General features: G+C 43.1%; 1 long non-coding RNA gene across 7 annotated transcripts in view; it reads left to right on the plus strand.

Moving 5' to 3' along the window:
* Positions 1–22,652, plus strand: part of LOC308355758 — an 83,382-nt gene that overhangs the window by 15,926 nt on the left and 44,804 nt on the right. For 6 of the 7 annotated variants that reach the window (XR_013967997.1, XR_013967998.1, XR_013967999.1 and 3 more), the window contains 2 exons: positions 6,609–6,792; positions 16,097–16,209. This is a non-coding gene — a long non-coding RNA (uncharacterized lncRNA). Of the gene's footprint in view, positions 1–6,584; positions 6,793–16,096; positions 16,210–22,652 lie in introns of all 7 variants that reach the window. The other variant, XR_013967996.1, reaches the window with a different exon arrangement.

Here is a 22,652-nt window from a genome sequence, read left to right on the forward strand (position 1 = left end):
GTGAGAGGTGCCTACAGATGGGATATGGTGTCAGGCTGTGATGAAAACTCTGGAAAATAGTGAAGCTGGGTAAGGGGCCAGAGTGGGCTGAGGGTAAGCTGGGAAGGGTAAGAGGGCAAGCTTCTGGTTGGCCTGTTCAGTGCAGAATTCCCAATGCCCAACACGATGCCCGGCATCTAGAAAGTACCTGACAAAGAATTGTTGAATGAAAATCAGGTTGGTTCCAGTAGACCGGAAGGAGTGAAGGGTTGAAGAAAGCTAACAGAGCGATGCTTGCTTCTCCCCAAGTTCCCTGACTGTATCTGGAACGATGTCGTCTTGCGTGTTCACCCCACTTTTGTTAGGAATCCACGTCAAACCTAACTCCCTATTGAAGTTGACTATAATCACACCTTTGGGGTGGTAACATTGCACATTTTCTTTCTTAATTACCACGGGCAAAATAGCAACTGGTTGGTGAATGAAATGTTTATGCTTGGAAGAATCGATGTTCTAATCGGTTTCTATTTGTGCCAATGATCAACTATTTCTCAGTGAGGAGGAGGGTAATTTTTTTCTGTGATCTCTGTGCGTCTAAGTGACTAATGAAGTCAATCTGGGCTTGGCAGATTTTGCCACAACTTGGACAGACGTGGCACTCATGATGGTGTGTCACTTCTCAGCTTGCTGGTTCCCTTGTCCCCATTGCAATGACCTCATTTTTGGCATTTTCCTTTCACAACGTTATCTTCCCATTTTGCACGATGCTGCCATGGGGCTCAAGCTTGAGGCACGGTCTGCCACTTTTCTTTCAACCAACCCTGTCTTAAAGACTATTCTGAAGACCAAACCTATTCCGTTAGCTTTATTGTGTTTTAATTTGGGTGGAAGGGGGAGGTGGGGGATTCATGCTCTCACAGTTTTTTTCTCTACTTTGGAGAGAACTGGACCTTGGGGCTCAGTGGGACCTGAGAGTCAGACTAATTGGGTCCGTTCTCTTGTCTTGGTTTAAAAAAAAAATTTGCACAGCAGAAAGGAAGTGCACGATCGGGATGGTTCCCATTCTCTTCTGTGGACCCTAGCACACCTTTGCTATGGTGCGGTCACCTGGCCCCACTTCTCCCATAAAGCAGTGTCTTTCCCTGCCCCAGGGGCCCTTTCTGGTTCTGCACTTTTATATATAGAGCCCATTGCTTTGTCTGTACCACTCTTTTGACAGAAAAAAAAAAAAACCAAAGTCCATTCTCTAAGTTCATTTTGGCTCCGGTCCCCACTGTTTCGTCTGTCCCACCCCTTTCTCTCTGTGTATCACACTGTTTATCTCCACAACCAGATCCCAGACTCCCCAACAGAGAATCACACAGTTTATATCTGCCATTAACTAGCTCCCCAACCACCCCGTGCTCTAACCAGAGGGTTCCAGCAGTTACTGCTCAGGGGGCTTTGACGGGGGAGGAAGATTGGAAAGAAAAGGACTCTATTCCCAGCTTCGCACTGTTTCCTTTAAGCTTACCAGTTTGTAATTATATATTTACTTATCTTTCTACGTATTGACTGCGCTCCCTTCCCTCAAGCTATAAGCCTCATAAAGGCTAGAAAACGTGTCTGCTTTGTTGACCAAGGTATGCCTGATGCTGGCCAGAGCAAACATGTGTAATGAATCTCGGTGGAGGACAGGAGTGAATATAGAGGAGACGGAGCTTATTCAGGGGGGATTTTCATTTACCCTAAAGAAGTGAAATGAAAGCAAACTTTGGTGGTTTTGTTTAACTGTGGGCAAATTGGTATGGATGGAGAAATTCAATGAACTGTATTCAACAATTTTTGTTCCTGGGCTAGAATCATGAGACTAAGACCCGGAATTCTTGGTCCCACCTCTTTTGTGGCATTAAAAACCAAAACCAAAAACAAAAACACCAAGCCCAAACCTTGGCATATTACACCACCCAGATTTTTTTCTTTGTCTCAAAGAAGGCTCAGCTGAACGGCAGATTCCTGACCTAGCGCAACAATCACAAACTCCGAAAACCTCAGCTGCCCCAGATGATGTCACAAAACCCTTAAGAATGCTCACTGCTGAGTTGGGCACAGGTCCAGCAAACACAATTCTTCCTGCCAGTTATTCAGGGTCTTTGACAGATTAGGTGGTCTTTTTTCTTCTTCTGCTTCGTCGTCGTCTTCTTTTTTTTTTTTCCTCCAACCTCTTAAAAGGCGGTTCAGTTTACCTCTAAGCAAGACATTAGCTCTGGCTGCCCCAAATAACATTTTAATTGAAGTCTCAGTCCAAACAAATGCCCAGCCTTTTTATTAACCCCAACAGTGTAATTTTTCAACCTAAGACTGATTCAGGGGGAAACTGTCTCACTTAAATTGCTACGCACTGGGACATGGCATTTTCCCTCAACCAGTCTCTTTTCTGACCTTGATTTGAACCTTAATCTCTTCTAACGATGTTTTCTTTATTAGCTGCTCACAGCCGTGGCACAAGACTAATTTTCCTGTTTTTAGACTCTCAGTTTACAGAGGTATTTCACTCCCCTTTTTGCCCCCAAAAGTCACCAAGATTTCATGGACCTCTTTGGGAAAGGGAAGGGAATACCTATTTTGCACATTTGTTGTCTCTCTCTCTCTCTCTTTTTTTTTTTTTTTTTTTTTTAGTAATTTAAATAGCTGCTTTGCAAAATGTTCTGTAGAATTTTAGATTGTATTTTTGAGGTACATTCAAGTTTAGGTACAAAGAAATCATACTCTGAATTGTCAGAAAAACCTAAAAAAAAAAAACCCTTTTAAATGATTACAAAAGATTTTTCGTCAATACCCTGGTCCAGACTTATAAAGTGAAAACTAAGGCTATTATCTGAGTAATTCAGGCAAAAACAATATGTTTTTATTAGAGACCTCTACTCTTTTGGGGGAGATCTGAATTATCCAGATAATTGCTGCAATTCCTTTCTTCATTTTTATGCTTAAACATAATCAATGAGTACTGACAGAGAAAATCATTTTCCTTCGTTACACCTTCCCATTATTTGATATTGGTAAAATGATCCAAATTAAAAAGAAAAAAAGCGCACCCTTTTCAATAACAATGAAAAAAAAAAGTGTTTCTCTATTTGGAGTATACTTTAATATAGCAGAACTATGTAGGTAGAAAAACAGTGCTTATGATCATGTGCTCAATTAGATTTATTATAGGTTTTTGTACTTTTTGGCATTAGCGTGAAAGCATATTGGTTATTATTTTTTATAACCTAATTGGAGGCTTTGTATCTAGTTATCCCTCTGTTCTCAGCTTAATACAATAGTTTGTTGATTGCAAAAATTACATTCTGTGACTTTAAAGTCCTAGAACTAGGATTGCCATTGAAAGTTGGGGATTCAGCCTGGTGTTTGGAGGGCAGCGACCATGTGCCCTCTGGGTGAGAGGAGGTAGGCAGCTGGGAACAATTGTCTGTCCCCCGCGGTGTTCAGTGGCATTAGCAGCCTGTTGGCACGATAAACTTTGCCTTCATTTCGCTGGCTCAAACAATTAGTGGGATTGAATCAGAGTTCTACTAGATCATAGTTTATTATATGTTATTAAATTCCATTATTTAAGAAGTTGCTGCTATGATTATAAAACTTCCCAACATATCCTGCAAAGCCCTCATCTCCATTCCTGGTGCATTTCTTTTTACATTTATCTTTGGCTTCTCTGATGGACAAGTTTTTGTTTTTTTTTGTTTTTTTTTTTTTTGTGTTCCCCTTTGTACTTATTTAAAGAGCTAAGAGCTAATTTGAAAATACATCTACGAAAGGACAACAAAAATGAGATGTAAAAAAAAAACTGGATGAAGATTCTTAATTAGTCCATTATTTGACACGCACGATTTAACATGGTATGCTTAGCATTGTGCATTCCCCAAAAGAACAAGGCTCTTTTTTTTTTTTTTATCCCAAACTTTAACTCCCTCTCATTCATTATATCCCTTCTTGTCACTTTCCATTAGCTGATCATGACATCCTTTGCTGGAAGGGCGAGCAAGCAGATTACTTCCAAACTGGTGTAAGTGACACTCAAAAGACTGGCCTAAAGGGGGTTCTGTGGTGGCAACCAGCTCCTCAGCCCCTGGAGTTGGAGAATGTCATTTCAATAATATATTGAAGTCCATTGTCACATCATTTCTGTAGCAACTTGGCAACTTCCCAGAAGTGGCAGGAGCGGGTCTTCTACCGTGAGGGAATCTGATGTTATCACTGTCGCCGATGATAGTAATAATACAGTGGAATAGTATAATAATTTAATTATTAATAATAACTGTTATTATTAATAGTATATGCTATTAATAATATATGGTAATATATGGTAATATTATTAATAGTGTAGTATAAAAATAAATAATAATTATTATTTTTGTAATATACTGAGCCAATCTAGTCCTTCTAACTAGCATCTTGCATTTTACAGACGAAGAAACTGAGGACCAAAGTGGTTAAATAAATTGTCCACGGTCACACAGCTGATAAGTAGCAGAGCTAGGGTTTTAAGTGAATTCTGGCAGACTCCCGGCCATGCCTCTTTCTGTTAAAGCAGGTTATGTGTAACACACCAGCTTTTAGGAAACTTCACTGTGTCTCCCTGATTTTGTTGCAACTAAAAAGCAACCTGTCACCGGGCCCTTCTGAATCAGGGTGGGGGATGACCCTGACTCGCGGGGCGGGGGGACCAAACACACGTGATCGAATGGTACTAAGGAAAGAGGGGCAGAATCTAATGCTCTGATCAGGTCAGCCCTGGAGATGCAAACTGCTCCCAGCTCATCACCCCTGCCCACCCCACCCCACTCCCCTGCACCCCAGCACCCCTCTCCTCCCCTCAAAGATCCAACCTTGGGAATCACCCTTGGCCTTGGAAGGGCATCAGCCTAGGAAGAGCTGAACGGTTGCAGATAAAAGGTGTATCCCAGTCACAGACAGCGATGAAATCTGATCCAAACAGCCCCGGGACCGGTCCTGGCTGCCACTCAGACCCTCGCGCCAGCTTCTGGCCTCATAGGCTCCTCTGTTCCTGAGAACACAAGTTTTCCTCATTAACCAAATTTTAGCTTCTTTCCCTCACATGAGGCACGCTTTAGCTTCTTTTCCCAGTAATCTCTGAAATATTTTGATCGTCGAGAATAGAGAAATAAAGAGCTAAGTATGGGAAGTAAACGTTGCCTGTTATTTGACAACCAGGAGAAAATCATCGTCCCGGGATATGTATCTTTCCTGTTTGGACTATACACACAGGCTAGGCCCCCAAACAGGGTGGTGATAGGACGGGCTCTGAAACCGGACCACCCATCTTTAAATGTAGACCCTGCCACCAGCGGTGTGACCTTACCTCCCTGGGTCCCAGTCTTCTCAGACGTAAAGGACCTGCCTCAGAGAGCTGCTGTGCCAGTGATCTCACGGGCGAGAAGCGGCTGCCCCATGGGAATCACGTCCTGCCTCTAGTTACCGTCTCATAAGCGCTGGTCAGTGATCTTGTCTTACCTGCTCTTTCTTTCTTTCTTTTTTTTTTTTTTTAAAGATTTTATTTATTTATTTGACAGATAGAGATCCCAAGTAAGCAGAGAGGCAGGCAGAGAGAGAGGGGGAAGCAGGCTCCCTGCTGAGCAGAGAGCCCGATGCAGGGTTCGATCCCAGGACCCTGAGATCATGACCTGAGCCCAAGGCAGAGGCTCAACCCACTGAACCACCCAGGTGCCCCTAACTGGCTCTTTCTGACCATGCTCCAGGCTCCTTGAATCCAAACCCATATTTAACTTCATCCTCAGCCTTGATTCTGTCCCTTCTCAGTCCGTGTGCTGTGATCTGCTTCCCCCCTACACCTCACTGGTGATTTTCCAGGTCTCAGCTCCTGCCCCGGTAACCATAACTCTTAAGTAAGCGCCGCCAGCATCTTCTTTCCATGCCTGTGTGATGGACGCGTTTCTGCCTGGATGCCCCGCTCGCCCTGCCTGAAACCCAGGCAAAGCCCGAGAGCCGCCCTCCTTGATCTCAGCCGGCTGGAAGGCCTTGAAGTGAGCGCAGGTGGAGGCAAGAGCAGGAGTTTGTGGTCGTGAAGACAGCAGCAGCATCAACCCACAATTCTGGGGCCGCTGGAATGTCAGTGAGAAACTAGCTTCCAGATACGTAGATGAACGCAATACCAAAGCGAGTGTATTTGTTTCAATCACTTTAAATGTAAAAGAAGAAGGTAATTAGGAGTGATCTTTTAAAAAATGTTCTTTTTGAAAGCTCTCTGTTGTCAAGGCCTCCCTCCCAGTGATCTTCGTGCCTCCGAGATGGGGGAGAATATGTATGTATGTGTGTATATTTCAACTGGGGGGCGTGTGTGTGTTGGGGGAGCGGCCGGCCAGTGGCAGGAATGGGGAAGAGGGAATTATATTTAATGAAACTGGGAGTTCACATGGACCTTTCAGACGTAAAAAAAAAAAAAAAAAAATGTTGATTTTATATGCCAAAGTCTTGAAAGGGGCTTGACGGCTTACGGCTTTGGTGTATTTTTCCAGATGGCAGATGCCATTTTGTGTTTTGCATAAACTGACTAAATTTGCTTGCTCTTTGTACTTATTTCACAGGCAACCATTCTTTGCTTTCAATAGGACAGAAGAGCTCCTTGGCACTGGAACCCTCGTGGTCTGGTGAGGGAGGGATGAGGGATGTTCTGAGGACACACAGCCATCATCCCAAACTTCCTCCGTTCAGATGGAGGAAAGAGGTTGCACCAGAGCCTTGGATCCGCTTTGCCGGAGGGATGGTTCGGACTGCGTGAGTGAGTCACAGAAGGTGAGCTATGCTGAAGAACTTTCCAGAGCTCTTTTTCCAGTCTGCCCATTCTTATCTCCATGGAGGACAAATCGATTCTTGATGTTCTTATTTCAAGTCCTCTACATCGTGCTAATTGCTGGTTGTGTGATCCTGAAGCTTAATTCCCCTGCACTACAGTTTTGGGGGAAAAAAAAAATTAGGATGACAGAAATAAATAACACTCGTCTCTAAGGGTTGTTGTGAAGATTCCGTGGATTAGTTAACCCATGTAAAAGATTTTTTTTTTAAGATTTTATTTATTTGACACAAAGAGAGACAGATCACAAGTAGACAGAGAGGCAGGCGGGGGAGGGTGGGAGGCAGGCTCCCCGCTGAGCAGAGAGCCTGATGCAGGGCTCCACCCCAGGACCCTGAAATCATGACCTGAGCCGCAGGCAGAGGCTTAACCCACTGAGCCACTCAGGCGCCCCAACCCATAAAAAAGATTTAGAGCAGTGCTTGGCATGTAGCAAGTGTTCAAGAAATGTTGGTAGTTATTATTGTTATGATTCATTTCTATGGAAATTTGCATTTTTACCCCTTATTTTCTGAGGCTCGACCTGCCCTCCTCCCATTGTCCTTATTCCAACTCTTTGGGTTCTTTTTATGGAATTAGATTAGTTACAGAGTGGGTCAGCAGTCAAATAGAATCAAGCTGAAGTTCCTGAAGGAAAAATCAATAACACTAGCTCCTCAAGAGTGACTTCATTTCTCCAAGCCTCAGTTTCTCCATCTGTAAAATAGGGACGATAATCCTCATACCTGTTTCTGTAACATTTGTGAGAGGATTAAATGTCACGGGGCTTGCACAATATCTGGCAAGGATGTAAAGCATGTTGGTATTGTTATTATTTTTGCTGCCCCAAATATAGCGCTCTTAGACTCAAAAGAGCCTCGAGGAGCTTGTCAGGGCTCCAGGGCTCTCTCTTCATGTCAGCTACCTCACCAGAGAAGAGAGCACACACAGAAATAGAAAGATGCTGAGAGGCCATGACTTTCCTGGGACTCTTTGCTGCATAATGACACAAAATTGAGAGAATCGGGTCTTCCTGGACATGGATTCCAATTAAAGTTAGAAAACTCGAATTTCTGAGCAGGCCAATCCTCACTACACTGGGGATGATTCCGAAGCACAGAACTATTGAAATAGGAACTTTGGCCTTAGTTTTCTGTCCTAAGCACAACCCCCCCGCACCCCTCCCCCCTCACCCCTCCCCCCCCACCAAATAAAGTGTAGAGTCAGGTAGGCTGTGAGGGAGCCCTAGTGACCTGGGCTCGTCACCTTTCATGGAGGAATCTGGCATTAGCACGTCATAAATATTTAAATTTCACATTTTCAAAAAACGCTTATTTTTTTTCCTTCAAACTGAAAATGGATAAAAGTTGCATCCGTGAGTGAAGGAAACTCCTCTCTCATCGTGTTATCAAATAGTTGAAACCATCTGGATCACGTTTGTCATTTTCATCCAGCAATGAAGGGTAGTCTCTATTAATAACTGAATAAAGAGAAAAAAAATGAACACTTGAAACTTTCATCCCAAAGCTAGCACGGACCCTGAAAAAAAAAAAAAAAAACAACCACCAAAGAACATGGAACAAGGAAGTAGGAAAAGCATCACAAACCTCGCAGATAATTTTGTTTGCTCTGTTAGATCTTTCTGACCCCCCCCCCCGCCCCGGTCCCTTTCTGCAGGCCTGTCACTTCCCACAGTGAGAATAAGATGGGACTTGAGTCGGGAGAAAAGGCACAGGGATGACTTCCTTTCTCAATTCGGACAAGATGACAGCCGCATCTTTTTCTCCTGACCTCATGCTTAGAAATTTCTCAGAGAGTAGAATGCTACGGATTCATTATCTTTAACAGTAAAATAAGAGGGGAAAGGAAAAGCAAACAAAAGACAAAATAGAGAAAGTACTTGTCAAAACGGACAGGGAAGAGGAGTTAGAAGGAGCACAAAGCTATATTATGAATGTGGGGGAAGGCAAGGATACAGCAGGAAAAAGAGAAAGGAACATCACAGTCCCCCAACAGAGGTGCCTAGCTGGCCAATGAAGATACGTCCTCCCCTTCTGCCCAGCAGTGGTGCTCCTGGGGTGCAAATTCTCAGAGAAGACTACATTTCCCGGCCTCCCTTGCGGTGATATGGGACCAGGGGACTGGTTCCCATCAGCGGAATATGAACTGTAATGAAGAGAGATGTGTCCCTTTGGGGCTCAGTTAAGACACAGGTAGCTTCTCTATTCTCTCTCTGTCCATCTTCTGGCTAGATAATGCCTTGATGTCATCCGGGCATAGAAGATGTAGAGCATGGAAGGAATGTGGATTCCCAAATCACTGCTTGGAGAAGAGCAGCCCAGAAGAAGCTGCCCAACCAGGAACATGCACATGAGATTTTTTATGAGTGAGAGATAAATGTTCATTTGCTTAGTCCCTGAGCTATTGGGGATTGTTTGTTTTCCCAGCAAGTGTTATTTACCTTGAGGAATCTAGAAATCAATACCAGAAGGGAGCTCTAGTAGTTGCTTTTTCTTCTCACCTTTGCTAAAGAAAAAAAACAAAAACAAAAAAACACCCCCCCCCCGCCCCGAGTTCATTATTTCCTGATATCTTCTTCTTCTTCTATTATGGTAACCAAAGCAGCCAATAACAACTAACACACTATTTTTCACCTACAAGCTTAAGAGTCATGTGGTCTGACTTTCAAGTTACTAAAAGCAGCAGTTTTGCCAAGTATTTTTCCACTGCATGTAATGGCTCTCCAGCCATGCAGACCAACATATCTACTTCTAGCAACCTGACCACAGAGTCAATGCCACACATTTTAGGGTTTTGTTACAGGACGCCATATGTGGTACGAACTATTATAGGCGAGTTTAGTCAGAAAAATAGAAGCCTGTTGTGGCAGATGCAATGTAATGTCTTCACCAAATGATCTCTCTTCCCTGGGCCCTTGGGAAGATCATAACGTCCTCACTCTTGCAAAGTAATTGAGGCCAAAGGACCAATTCTTGGTAACGGAGTGTAAACAAAAGTACAGGGTCACCTTTGGTCCAAGGAGTTAAGAGTGTGTGTACGTTTCCTGTTTCTTTCTCCTTCTCTTCCACTGGGATCTTGAAGGAGGTGTGTTTCAGATGATACAGCTACAAGATAGAAACCACTCAGCTTATAACCTGAACAAGAAATGACCTGTATTTTGTTGTACTATTCAGGGTTTGGGGGGTGGTGTTTATTACTGAAACATACCTATCACGTTCGGACTGTACTCAAAGTATTTCATCAGGGAGGAATTCAGTGAAAGGAGGTAGAGGATTGGAAAACCAGAATCACTGTGAAAACCAGGGAACGAAGGTCAAGGATGTTGTTGCTGACTTTCAGGAGATCTGAAGTGAAAGCATCAGCAAGGTGTCAGATCGCCACCGATGATCTCAGCTGCCTGCAGCACCGATGGGGCTGAAGCCTAGGAGAATGACACGGAGTCCTGTGTCTGCTTTCTGCCAGTGCCCACACACCTGCTTGTAGCTCCTGATAGGGAAAAATGGCCCTTCCTTCCATCTTTCCGGGATTGCAAGATCCTATCTCAGTGACGGGTAGGACCAAAAACACTACTGCCCAAGGAGTCTGGGAATGTAGTTGTCAGGCTTTCAGCCCTTATGGGACAGAGGGGAGCTTAGAAGGACAAAGATGGTGCTTGTTGAGTTTCAACAAAAAAATGTCAGGCACAAATGCTCCTTGTCCTTGCGGGAGGAAATCCATGTGGTCGTCTCTCCATAACCCATTTTCTCTAGATTCTTGAGGGCAGATCTTAATCAATTCTCTATTCCCCAATGCTAGATAATACCAGACAAAAAACTGTTGTGAATTGATTCGGATGGCATGACAACAGAATCACTAGCAAATAAGAAAGTTGTCCCATGTATTTAAGTTAGATTTCAAGGGTCCTGTTTGTGGAATCTGATGATTCTCTCTAATGGCTGCCCTAGTTTCTTCTCCAGCTAAGCAGTCTTCCTTCCTAGTCTGCCCAGAGTGACTGTGAAGAGCTGTTAGCTCCACAGGTGACCTTAAGCTTGAGCTCTGGGTCCTGTCCACACAGCCAAAAAGTGGAGAATTTGATAATGATCTGGGTTATTGGATCTGTAGAGATGGCCAATAACGCGTATCTCAATGTAGTTTAAAACAAACATATATATACACGTATATATGTATATACATACACACACACACCTATATACACACATTATCAAGTTGGTTGTGTAGAGTTAGTCAAAGTATTTCTATATTTTATTCATTTGGCTCTAAACATGACTTTTGTGCTTTGGCAGAGCTGGGATCTCTTTGGGAATGTGGGGTTTTTGAGTTCATGTTGGGGCAAAGTGGGGAGTATTGTGTAAGTGAGGTGGGGGTGGGGTAGACTTGGGTAATAGAAAGGACCTGTTCAGCTGTAAGGAAAGGATACTCAGGAAAGGGAGGGCCAGACCCTGGTGTGGTTTCATCTAGAAAGGCAAAAAGTTAAAACCCTGTGGAAGATTAAAGACATCCTCTTGGTATTTATTTTCCTCATCAAAAAGGGGTAAGACTATTGTGCCTATGGTAAAAATAATAGTGGAATGACTCAGACTTATTTACAACCATCAAAGAAGTGAAAGATATGGATCATGTCACTAATTAATCTTTTTATCATTATGAAGTGGTGACCATATCTAGCTGAAGTGTTGTGTGCATAATAGCACAATTATGGGGGATGTGATGATGTAAGAGCTGCTAGTGCCCAGTATTTAGCCTCTCTTTTCCATTCCCACCCACCCTGATCTCTGGCTATATTTAGTTGTTTTACACAGTGTACCTGGACCGAAGTCTATTTTATAAAATTAAAAGAATAGAGAAGGGTTAGAATCTTCATAGAAAAACCAGGCTCCGCAAAATCTATTTCCCTTGGTTACCCATGTTCCTTCTTGGTAAATATATTTTCTCTTACTTTGCACCTAGAATCATGGATGGAACACAATCATGAGTTTGTTTTGTGTAAAGGGAAGTAGAGCATTGAGCAATCATCTAATGAATGTAGTCAAGATGGTTAGTGAATCTGGAAAATTCCACCCTCAAAAAAAATTACTTTCTCTACCCTGTAACAGATTTCCTCTTGGCCTTAATTATCCACAGAGTTGTCCAATTTTCTGATAGTCTTTACCATTGTTGACATCACCTTAATAATTTATTTAATGGGTTTCATTGGGTTCATTTGGGAACCCTTTATTCTAAGTGGTTGCTTTTATAAATTATTCAATAAGCATTGAACACTATTCCAGTTATCTGTTGCTGTGTAATAAACTACTCCAAAACCTAGTGACTTAATGCAACAATTTATTATTATCACTCTTGGTTCTTGAGGTTGTTGGATTCTGCTGCATGGTTCTTACTTGGAGTCCCTCATACGGTTGCAGTCCGATGGTAGCTGAGGCTAGCTAAAGGGTTCCTGGGTCATATGTCTGCATGGGGCTAGTCAGGAATCTCTTTCTCTCCACACAGTTACCTTGGGCTTCCTCAGAGCCTGTTGGCCTCTTGGTAATCAGCCTTCTCACCTTGTGACCAGCTTCCGCCAGCACAAGTGCTCTACAGTCCACCTGCGAGTGCCAAGGCCTCTTAAGACCTAACCTTAGGGGCGCCTGAATGGCTCAGTTGGTTAAGCATCTGCCTGTTGTGATCTCAGGGTCCTGGGATCGAGTCCCACATTGGGCTCGCTGCTCAGCAGGGAACCTGCTTCTCCCTCTCCCTCTGCAGCTCCCCCTGCTTATGCGCTCATGCTCTCTCTCAAATAAATAAATAAAAATCTTCAAAAGAAAAAAAAAAAAGACCTAGCCTTAGAAGTCATGCAGGTCACTTGTATGTTTTGTTTATCAAAGTAGTCACCAGCCATCCCAGATTCCAGGAGTTGGAGAAATAGGGTCCATCTCACAGGAGGGGAATGGTTTGTGCATTCCAGGAAGGAAAGAAATGGTGGTGGTCAAGCTACGGAATGTACCTACCATGTGGCAGGTGCTGTGATAGGTAGTGGGGAACAGAGGCACAGTCTCCACCCTTGTGGAGATTAAAATCCATCTCCACTCCAGTTTGATTGGACAGGTTCCCCAATCCGCTGCTGAGTGGTAGATCTCAATACTCCATGTATGTGGCCATTAAACTGGTAAGCGCTAATATGATAATTTGTGGTTTAGTCATTTTGACTTCCTCAACAGTCGAAGTGATTGAAATTTGTGATTATCGGATCCCTAGCTTGGCGGTCCATTTGATGATCTGATCGACCCAGGCATTCTTTAAAACATCTGCGCAAAAACTAGGCTATCCTCTGTTGCCTAACGTTGAGTTCCTGCTCTGCGTGGAGGCTGAAACTAATTTTTTAAATTTGTGATGGGGAATATACAAGACACTGAGAAGCCAGATTTTGCTCCTGGTGAACTTCCATTCCTTTTGGCGGTTTGATCATGACCAGGCAGAGCAACTTGTGACAATTACAAAGCAAAATGTGGAACCCAGAAAACACGGGAGAAACTAGCCAGGTGGTATCTCTCCATTTCCCTCTTGAAAATTACCTTTTGGAGAGAGATAATGGACTATTTGCCTCAGTTTTCTTCTCTCTCATGTCATTAATGGAAGGTGATCTAGGTTTGTTAAGTGAAAGAGATTTCAGGACAGGAATGTTGACAGAAGAGTTGGTGGTGTTCAGCAATCCTCAGGTCTTATCGTTTTTGGCATAGTTCATGTCCATTTCACGGTAACAGCTCTGAGGGGCTGGGGGAGGGGGCTCACGATGACACAAGAGATCCCTTGACATTTCAGAAACAAAGGTCAAAGCCCGGAAAGGTCCCAGAGCAGGCAGAATTCCTGCACACGCTTGTCATGTTCCCTGCCGTGAAGCTGGCTGGTATCGTATCGTGCTTTCTTAGGTCTGTTCATTTATGTTATCTCACCTAACGTGAAAGGACATTATAGGGGATATTTTAAGTAAAAAAAACCAACAATCATAACACATATTTTGCCTTAATTACATAGATGTTTCGAGCAAAACTGAATTTTGGCTTAATTGTCATATATAACAAGACTCCTCCATTAACTTTAACATTGTAACTCATACTTGCCCCTGTATGCATGCTTTTCTCATCCTAGTGAATCTTGTGTCCCCTGGGTATTATTTGCTAAGTTAAACTTCTTCCCATGTCTCACACCAGTTTATTTATCTGTCTGCAATGCCTGTGCCTACTTCTCTGGAAATTCATGAATTTTAATTATACCCTTCTCTTCATTTGGGTAGGGCATACTTACTTCAAGTGTTTGGGGTTATGTTGTTTTGTGCCTGATGCTAGATATGCCATTTTATAACTTTTCATGGGCACCTACCTGATCTGCCCACCTTTTTTTTTTTTTTAAAGATTTTATTTATTTATTTGACAGACAGAGATCACAAGTAGGCAGAGAGGCAGGCAGAGAGAGAGAGAAGGGAGGAAGCAGGCTCCCTGCAGAGCAGAGAGCCCGATGTGGGGCTCGATCCCAGGACCCTGGGATCATGTCCTGAGCCAAAGGCAGAGGCTTTAACCCACTGAGCCACCCAGGCGCCTGGATTATTCTGATTTTTAAAGCATTTCAACTACATATTCATGAAGATGAAAATAACCTCGATGATTGATTATCTTTTCTCTGGGAAAACTCTTCTTGTGAATTCATGTAAACCTAAGTACTTGAGCTACGTCAGTACCTGGGATTGATTGTTTGTGGCAAAAGTGGGTTTTTTTCTTGGATTATAGAAGTTTTCTGCTTCAACGTGAGGCTACAAAGCCTTTGACTTTCCATGTCAGCCTTGTGGGAGTTTATCAAGGTTTTTCCAACTTGGTCCTGAGGGGGCCACGGGCATGACTTGGAGGACTTAAGCTCTTCCTCTATAATGTCTAGCTAGCTCCCTGCTCTGACTCCCTAAATGACATACAATTTAAGTAGAAACTTGGGCTTGGCCTTAGGAAAAATCTCCTAACTTGTGTCATCTGCACTCTTCCCTTTTCTAAACAATTTGCAGTCCCTAAACCCTTTTTATGTACAAAGTCTGGTGCTGCCATGGCCTTTCTGCTAGGTAAGGGACATCCCAACTTGTCTGATTGGGGGGCCACCAGGAAATGTTTTCTATCCTTCAACTGTCATATATTATTTTGACATCCCTGATATTACATTAACATGAAATAAAGCTTTCTTCTAGTTAGGCATATGCTTAAAATGCAGATCCTGCTGGAAGTATTAATATAATGATGGGCCCTCATTCCCATAAGGTGCTAATGACTGACGGCAGATCTTTTTTTGAGAACAGGTTTTGATAAGGGCAAGGTGGTGATTGAGTTTGGGACAGTGGTAGGTCACTGTGTTCTTAAATGTGTGTGTGTGTTTTTAAAGATTTTTATTTACTTATTTGACAGACAGAGATCACGAGTAGGCAGAGAGGCAGGCAGAGAGAGAGGAGGAAGCAGGCTTCCCGCTGAGCAGAGAGCCCAATGCGGGGCTCGATCCTGGGACCCTGGGACCATGACCTGAGCCAAAGGCAGACGCTTAACCCATGGAGCCCCCCAGGTGCTCCAGTCACTGGGTTCTTAAAACACTGTGTTCAGAAGTAGAATACTGGTACCCCGTGGAGAATCTCAAATGATCCCTTAAAGTCCAGAAGGAAGGTAGTAAATCTTCTGTTTATTTTATTTTAAAATTTCATCTTAAAGTTTTTTGTTTGTTTTTTTTTTTTTTGGAGCGATATGTATATATCTGCCTTTAAGTAAGGTCAAGGCCCAGTGTGGGGCTTGAGCTAATGACCCTGAGATTGAGAATTGAGTGTTCTACCAATGGAGCCAGCCAAGTGCCCCAGGGTGTGTTTATTTTTGATACGCTGAGTACTGTAATACACATGGAATTTATAAGGGAAAACGCACAAATTGTATATGTCTCAAATCTTTTTGCTGATAGAACTGTGTGATCTAGAAGTTTAGCAAGTGCTGCTTACGCAGGATAAATGTGGGTAAGGTTTTCATGATGCTGCGTGGAAGATCAGGAAACACTTACAGAACGAGTTTGCCACTTCAGAAGCCTGACGGCCGTTAGTACGGATTTTAGTCATTTGATCAATAGGGAGTTTACTAACTCTCAACCTGACGCCAGACAGTCCCTTTTAAGATATCAAGAAATTGCTCAATTCTAGGATGTTGACCAAAGAAAGTAGATTTTAATCATGCCTCGCCCCCCCCCCCATTTTGTTTTCTCAAGGGTCTCGTGGGAAACAGAAAGTTTTGAGAGAGTTTACTGTTTGTGCAAGATGACTGGTTGGGTAAAGAAGTCCAAAGTTTATTATCTGCAGAACAAATAAAACCCGGGCAAAGGTAAGTGAAATGAACGTCTCCCACCTTGTCCCTTCAGCCCATCTAAGGGGATGTTTGCACCAACGATTGCGTAACCCAGAACCCAATCTGCGCGCGATTTAGACTCCTGCTGGTTAAAAATAGTCACTGCCTTTTACTGCTCTTTGTTTGCCAAGCCGTTGAATGTGGTGTCTATACAAAAAACATATAAAAAAATCTATTTGTTGTTGAGATTAGTTCTAAATATCCAGGTGTTGCTTGTCATATGGCATCAGAGCAGCTGAATTAGAATTTTTTTCTCCTTCTCCTAAAGTAGACACTGCACAGCTCTTGGCAAATAGGAAAATAAGTTTACCAATTCATGGCTACTCCGGACTTTTCTGTTGGTGGTGATTAATGACATCAAGGACCATTGGATTGTTCTTATGATCACCCCGCAGTAATCAAAGGCATCCAGACTGGTCAAACATATAGTGTAGGGCTCTACTAGTCTTTGAGAAGATAACTTCCAATGCGTAAATGTTGATGGGACATGGGAAATAACTGAGCGGTTGAGGTTAAGAGCTTACTATTAGAGAAAAAAGGAGTAATGCTTTGGGTCCCAGAAGTCCCTTACTGACCAGGTATTGACTGACCATTTCTCTATTTTGACTCTTTTTTGTTGTTGCTTCTCTGGAAATCTGAAGTTTGTAAAGCCAATTAGAGAGGCATTTTATATGGGACGGTCACGAATTACAATAAGGAGTGAGCCAGAAGCCAGTTATGGATAGAAGCTAAGTAAATTAAAGAATTGACTTCTAATTTTAAAATTAGGGACTGGAGACTTTTATAAACCTTTTCCAAGTTTATTTATCATCAAAGAACTGCTTTTTCAAAGAGATATTTAAGGAAGAGTTTAAGCACGAAGAACAAACCAATCGGTGTGAGATCCTCTGACAACTTTTTGGGTGGCTGAAGACCTAATTGATTTGATAATGTGTTTCATGAAATCCACACAGAATTGTCTCTGTCCATGTGAGCATGTATGGATATACAGGTAGTTAAAACTAGTTAGTGTCCAGATTATCTGAATAACCATAAGTTTATGGCTATAATTGTTTAAGAAGAAAAACCCCATAATTTTCCAGTATGGAAAAGACAAATTCCAATTTCTAAACCTGAGCCCTGTTATGACCTATGGTTTGGAATTTCACTCATGACCAGCTATTCTCATGGAAAAACTAATTATGGTATAAATTTAGCTTAGACATTTAGAAGTACTTCTGTAGACGGAGACACTAAACTGAGTTGTAAATGGGTTTATAGTTTCTGGACTCTTTCAAAACCCGGCGTAGACAATTCTCTTTCCGAGTCTGTGAATTTGTCATTTTTTTTCCCCCCTGAAAATAATGACCTCTGGAGGGTCCATCCAGCTCTAGGATTTTGTCAGCCATGCATCCGGGGCTTACAGCACGGTGTGTGAATTGTCTGTTCTGTCTTGAGGAGGACCCACTTTCTGAGGCGCGTTGGTGACGGGGGGACTAGAGGTACAGGGGGGTAAGGTGAGCTGCAGGAGTAGAGATGCCGGAATGGTTTGTGATTCAAAAACTTGCAGAGCCCATTAGCTCAGTCAATGAAGAATAATACAAACCATACTTAGAGACCCAAGAACATTAAGGCATCAGGTGAAGAAGATGACAGCATGGAAGAGAGGGAAAAAGAGAGAGAGCGAGAGAGCCAGAAGGACCGAGAAGGACCGAGAAGGACGGGGACGGGCGGGCCCGAGCCCGAGCGTGTCTGAGGTGCGCGGCTGGCCGGCTGCTTGCTCAGAGGGCCTGGTTTTCCAGTCTGGCACTGGGCTGGATGACGGTGTTTATTCAGCTCTGGTATCAGACATTCCCTTTTCCTGCCCGAAGAAGTCCCCTTTGAAGAACGGCTCTGCTGGGGAGTCGTTTCCCCTCGGACGGGTTACTCCTGTTTGCAGACCTAAAGGAAAAGAACTGGAAAGGCCACAAGAATGTTCTTTAAAGCGATATTCCAGCGCCACGTGAGGGGAGGATGAAATAGCAGTAAAAGATGTATTTCCTGGTTGAGGTATTTTTTTCCCCTCTCAAGTGAGTGCAGCACTGAACAAAGGTGTCACATGAATGCGACAGGGGTCAGATGTTCTTGGGTACCTCCGGGTCTGTGTAGCGGGGTGGGCCGGGTGGGAGCATTTCAAGCGTCTGGAGGCCTGGAGAGAGCCGGAGGGCATTCCGGAGCACCTGCGGGCGAGTCTTGCGGGTCTGTTTGTGCAAAGCAAGCTCTGGAGGTAACTCCACGTTCAAAGCAGAGCAGCAGCGAGAACTTGAGCAAATTTGGGGGGAACAATATTCATAACTGTGAGAACTTGAGCAAATGGGGGGGGACGATATTCATAACCAAACTGGGTAACTCAGAGGTCGCCCCTTTCCCTTGGGGCCTTTAATATTAATGTCTTACAGTTCAGTGGCACTTTCTACTTTTCAAAGAAGTTTTTCATCTAGCCCCCACGTTCACCCTGTGAAGTAGCTCACGTAGACGTCAGGATCCTGATTTTTTTTTTTTTTTTTTCTCTTTGGAAAACGATGTGGCCAAAGAAAAGGGAGGCTGTTGCCTAGCTCGACACTGACAGGGGCAGGACGACAACCCAGGTCTCCTGACTCTGGGACCAAGCCTCTTTGTGTTCTTGCGACCTATACAAAGTGACGATGGGAGTTTCAGAAAAAAGGAAGGTGACATTCTCCATCCCCTCCCAGGCATGTGGAAAGTTGCTGTGACTTTGAAGCCACTGCTTTGCTGTGTCCAGATTCTCTCTCCGGGACTGGCCTTAGGGAGGAGATTCAAAGTGAAACCTTCAGAGGGGAAGTCTCATTCTAGTCACTGTGGCTGCCCATGCCTCTGGTGGGTTTCTTCCATCTTTGCCTGGACCACATAAATCAGGAGCTCTCCAGAGCGAAAAGGGTTCTTTGTTCCATCTCTGAGATGAACCCTTTGAGTCAGAGATGCCACTTCACCGTGAGGCCTGGCTTTTCCAGGAGAGGGGTTGGGACCCGCACGCTCTCCTTGATTCCTGGCCGAGACTCCACGACTTATGGTGACTCTGGGGCCTGGAGATAAGGTTCGTGGGGGAGGGGACACAGGGCACCAGCCGTGCTTACTTGAGGAGCCAGAGCGAACCAGAATTTCCTTCCAGGGAATACAGATTTATGTATGTCAGGGCTCTAGGGACAAGCTCCAAGAGGTCTCACCTACTTGCTGTCTTTTCTACTGTGCCACACAGAGCCTTCTATTTTATCTATTTCTGGATGGTTGTCTTCTTTCTGCATGTAGATCTGCAGTCGCTCCACAATAAGCTCTATCTTGTCATTATTTGTATCCTCTAAGACTTCCTAGTGCTTGAAATACCTGATGAATGAATGGGAAGCCATTTTCAGCCAACTGCCTATTCTGGGGCCTCTCGGCTTAGGGTTCAGATCGGATTCACCAGGAAAACAGGCATGTGAGCTTTGAAATACGTCTCGAGATGAAGCTCATGTGCACCAAAGTGTGAGGGTTATTGTTTTATCCCTTTTCTCCTTGGCTTCGAGAGTTCTTGGTGACCGAACCATGCTGTGAGCACAGTCTCAGATTCGTGTGATGTTTTCTGATTCACAAGCCTGTTTCTCCCATGCTGGTCTCATGCAATCCTCATGCAATGGGGCTAATTTAATAACAGCCCTAGGATAGGGATCCCCTTCCTAGTCACTTTACAGATGAGAAGACAGGAGTGATAGTCCTTGGATCACATCTCTAGCTCTTGGCAAAGCCTGTGTTCATCCCAAGTCTTGTGATTCTAAGCACCATGCTCTTTCACACAAAACCCCGGTGGCTCTTTTGTGAGCATTGCTGTTCTTGGTGTCAAAGGTGTTATTCCTGATAATGCTTGCTGTCCACACAGCTGGGGTAGCTACTGTGATGCATATGTGAAGCCAGGAGAAGCTGACACTGTATATTCCGAATGAAGTCTATAGTAAGGTCAGTGGCTAAGAATGATAAGGAAGTGTCCTCCCATGCAGATGTTATTTTTGGTCGGTATCGAATTGGAAAAGCAGAACTGGGACCGAGTGAGAGATGAAGGTCCTTCCAGAGGACAGTCTGGTTGTTGATCAGTGATGAAATTGTATTCTCCTGACTTTGTTTAGCCAGGGATGGAGAAGGGATGGGAAGCAGGCTGAGCCCCTAGGCCTTGCTCTGTGACCTGGAGTCCCAGGGATGATGAGCCAGCTCTACTAAGGTTGGCTATTTTAAATACCTGTAAGGGTCACAGCTAGGGCCAGGCAAGACGATGAGGAAGTGGTGTGGGTATGTAGAATGCCATGAGGGTGAGTAGGTCTCATCTCACTTAATTCAAAAGTTGCTGAGCACTTCAAAGTTCTAGATGGTGTGTAGCCTTGCTTCAATGATGATTTGATGGTTGCTGGAGCATTCTGAATACTTGTTCAGAATACAGAACTTTCTGGATGGCTGTTTACTCTTTGATTAGTTACACTGTGCAGACAGCCTTCAGAAATGGAGACTTGTCAACTAAAAGAAAAGGTGGGTCTGAAACTTCTGCTAAGCACCCAATTCTCTCCCACTTAGCTGGGTAAGGACCTCTTCTTTAATCGTGGAGTAATAGATGATTGATATGACTGTACCCTGATTAGAAAAGGTTTCATTTTACTTGTGCATGGTACATGGAATTAGTTAAGGGTTGCATAGGAAAAGAAGTGATGGGCTATTGTTCACATTAAATTATAATGACAGCCTTCCTAACCACTGTGTATTTATTATGTAAGAAAAGAAAATGTCTAGTAAAATTCTGTATAGGTTAATAACACCTTCATAATATACTCCTTCTTTTCTATTGACTTGAATAGCCCTCCTACTGACTTTTAATGGATTATTAGAGTTAATTACATCAATTGCAATATAATTGATTCTTAAATACTATGTAGAAACCTCATACAATTATGGAAAAACAAAAGTTATCTAGACATCTCAGATCAAAAAAGATTTGGAATTCCTGCACATTTAATTTCTGATAATCACTAGTCAGTTTGGACATTAAGATTGCATGGTGTCCTGTTTTCTCTTTGCTAGGTTTTGACAGAATTGATAGTTTTACAACATTTAACTCAATACGCATGGAAATATAAGATTAAAGCTGTGAATGCAATTTTTTTCTAAAAAAAAGGATCACTTCATGGCTTAAAAGCTGAAATGTGTTACCTGCCTAACATTGACAGAAACAAACTCAAGGGAAAATCAAAAGTGGATTTGATGTTGAGTTTTAGAAATCTCTTCTCCACAGGTGTAAAGATTCCTGTGGGTCTTAGGGTTTGTTACCTGAGGCTTTAAAATATGACAAGGGGATGAATTGTGCCTAAAGGGGCCAAAAAAAAAAAAATCCTTGCATTTTATTACTTAGTCACAGTCTGTGTGTTCTAATGTCAAAACCAGTGGTTGAAAAGTGAAACATCATTAATATCTGTTATTTGATGTCACATATATCAAAAGGCATCCCTGTAATAGAGTTGTATGAATGCAACCTTTTCCTTTTTAACTGATTTGGGGAAACTGGTTTGTGGGTATTGACACAGTTATCAATGTGAGTTTTCTAAAAAGACTCTGCTGCTTCAGTGATACGGATTTCTAGATCATTCTAAAATGGTCAACAAAAGAAGTGTGTAAAAGCCTGATGCCGTGGGAAGGTCACTGGAAGGGAATCAGCCGACCTGATGTTTTCTGTTGCTACTTAGCTCGATGACTTAACCTGACTGGGCCTTAATGGTCCCTTCCATAAGATGAGAGAGAGAGAGAGTGAGCCTCTGGGCTTTCCCTACTGTAACTCTCCTCTCTTTGAAATGTTTATTTTCTATAGTAATTCATTTGATTCTTAATATATGCTAACTTATATCAATATGTATATTGTGTGAATCCATATGCCTTATATGTATATGGATAAATGTCCTGCCTGGTTAACTAGGTTGTACATTTCCAAGGACAGGGACTATGCCACATATTATTCCTATGTGCTCATAACATGTACTGTCATATCCTAGCACAGAATTGCTACCATTTGGTTACCCAAGCAGCCAGTCAACAGGATATATTTCCATTTATCCCCTGAAAGTCTTAATATAACAAGAATAATAACAAAATATCCTACTCATTATGCTCGTTTAACTTTTAAAAGTATTGTAAAGTATTTTATCTTATGAAACTTTGTGCTTCATTTTTTTTTAAAGATTTTATTTATTTATTTGACAGAGAGAGAGATCATAAGTAGGCAGAGCAGCAGGCAGAGAGAGAGAGGGAAGCAGGCTCCCCGCTGAACTCCCTAATTTGGGGCTCTATCCCAGGACCCTGAGATCATGACCCAAGCTGAAGGCAAGAGGCTTAACCCACTGGGCCACCCAGGCACCCCCAAACTTTGTGTTTTA

This window comes from Martes martes, assembly GCF_963455335.1.
Source record: "Martes martes genome assembly, chromosome: 15".
NCBI classification, from domain to species: Eukaryota; Metazoa; Chordata; class Mammalia; order Carnivora; family Mustelidae; genus Martes; species Martes martes.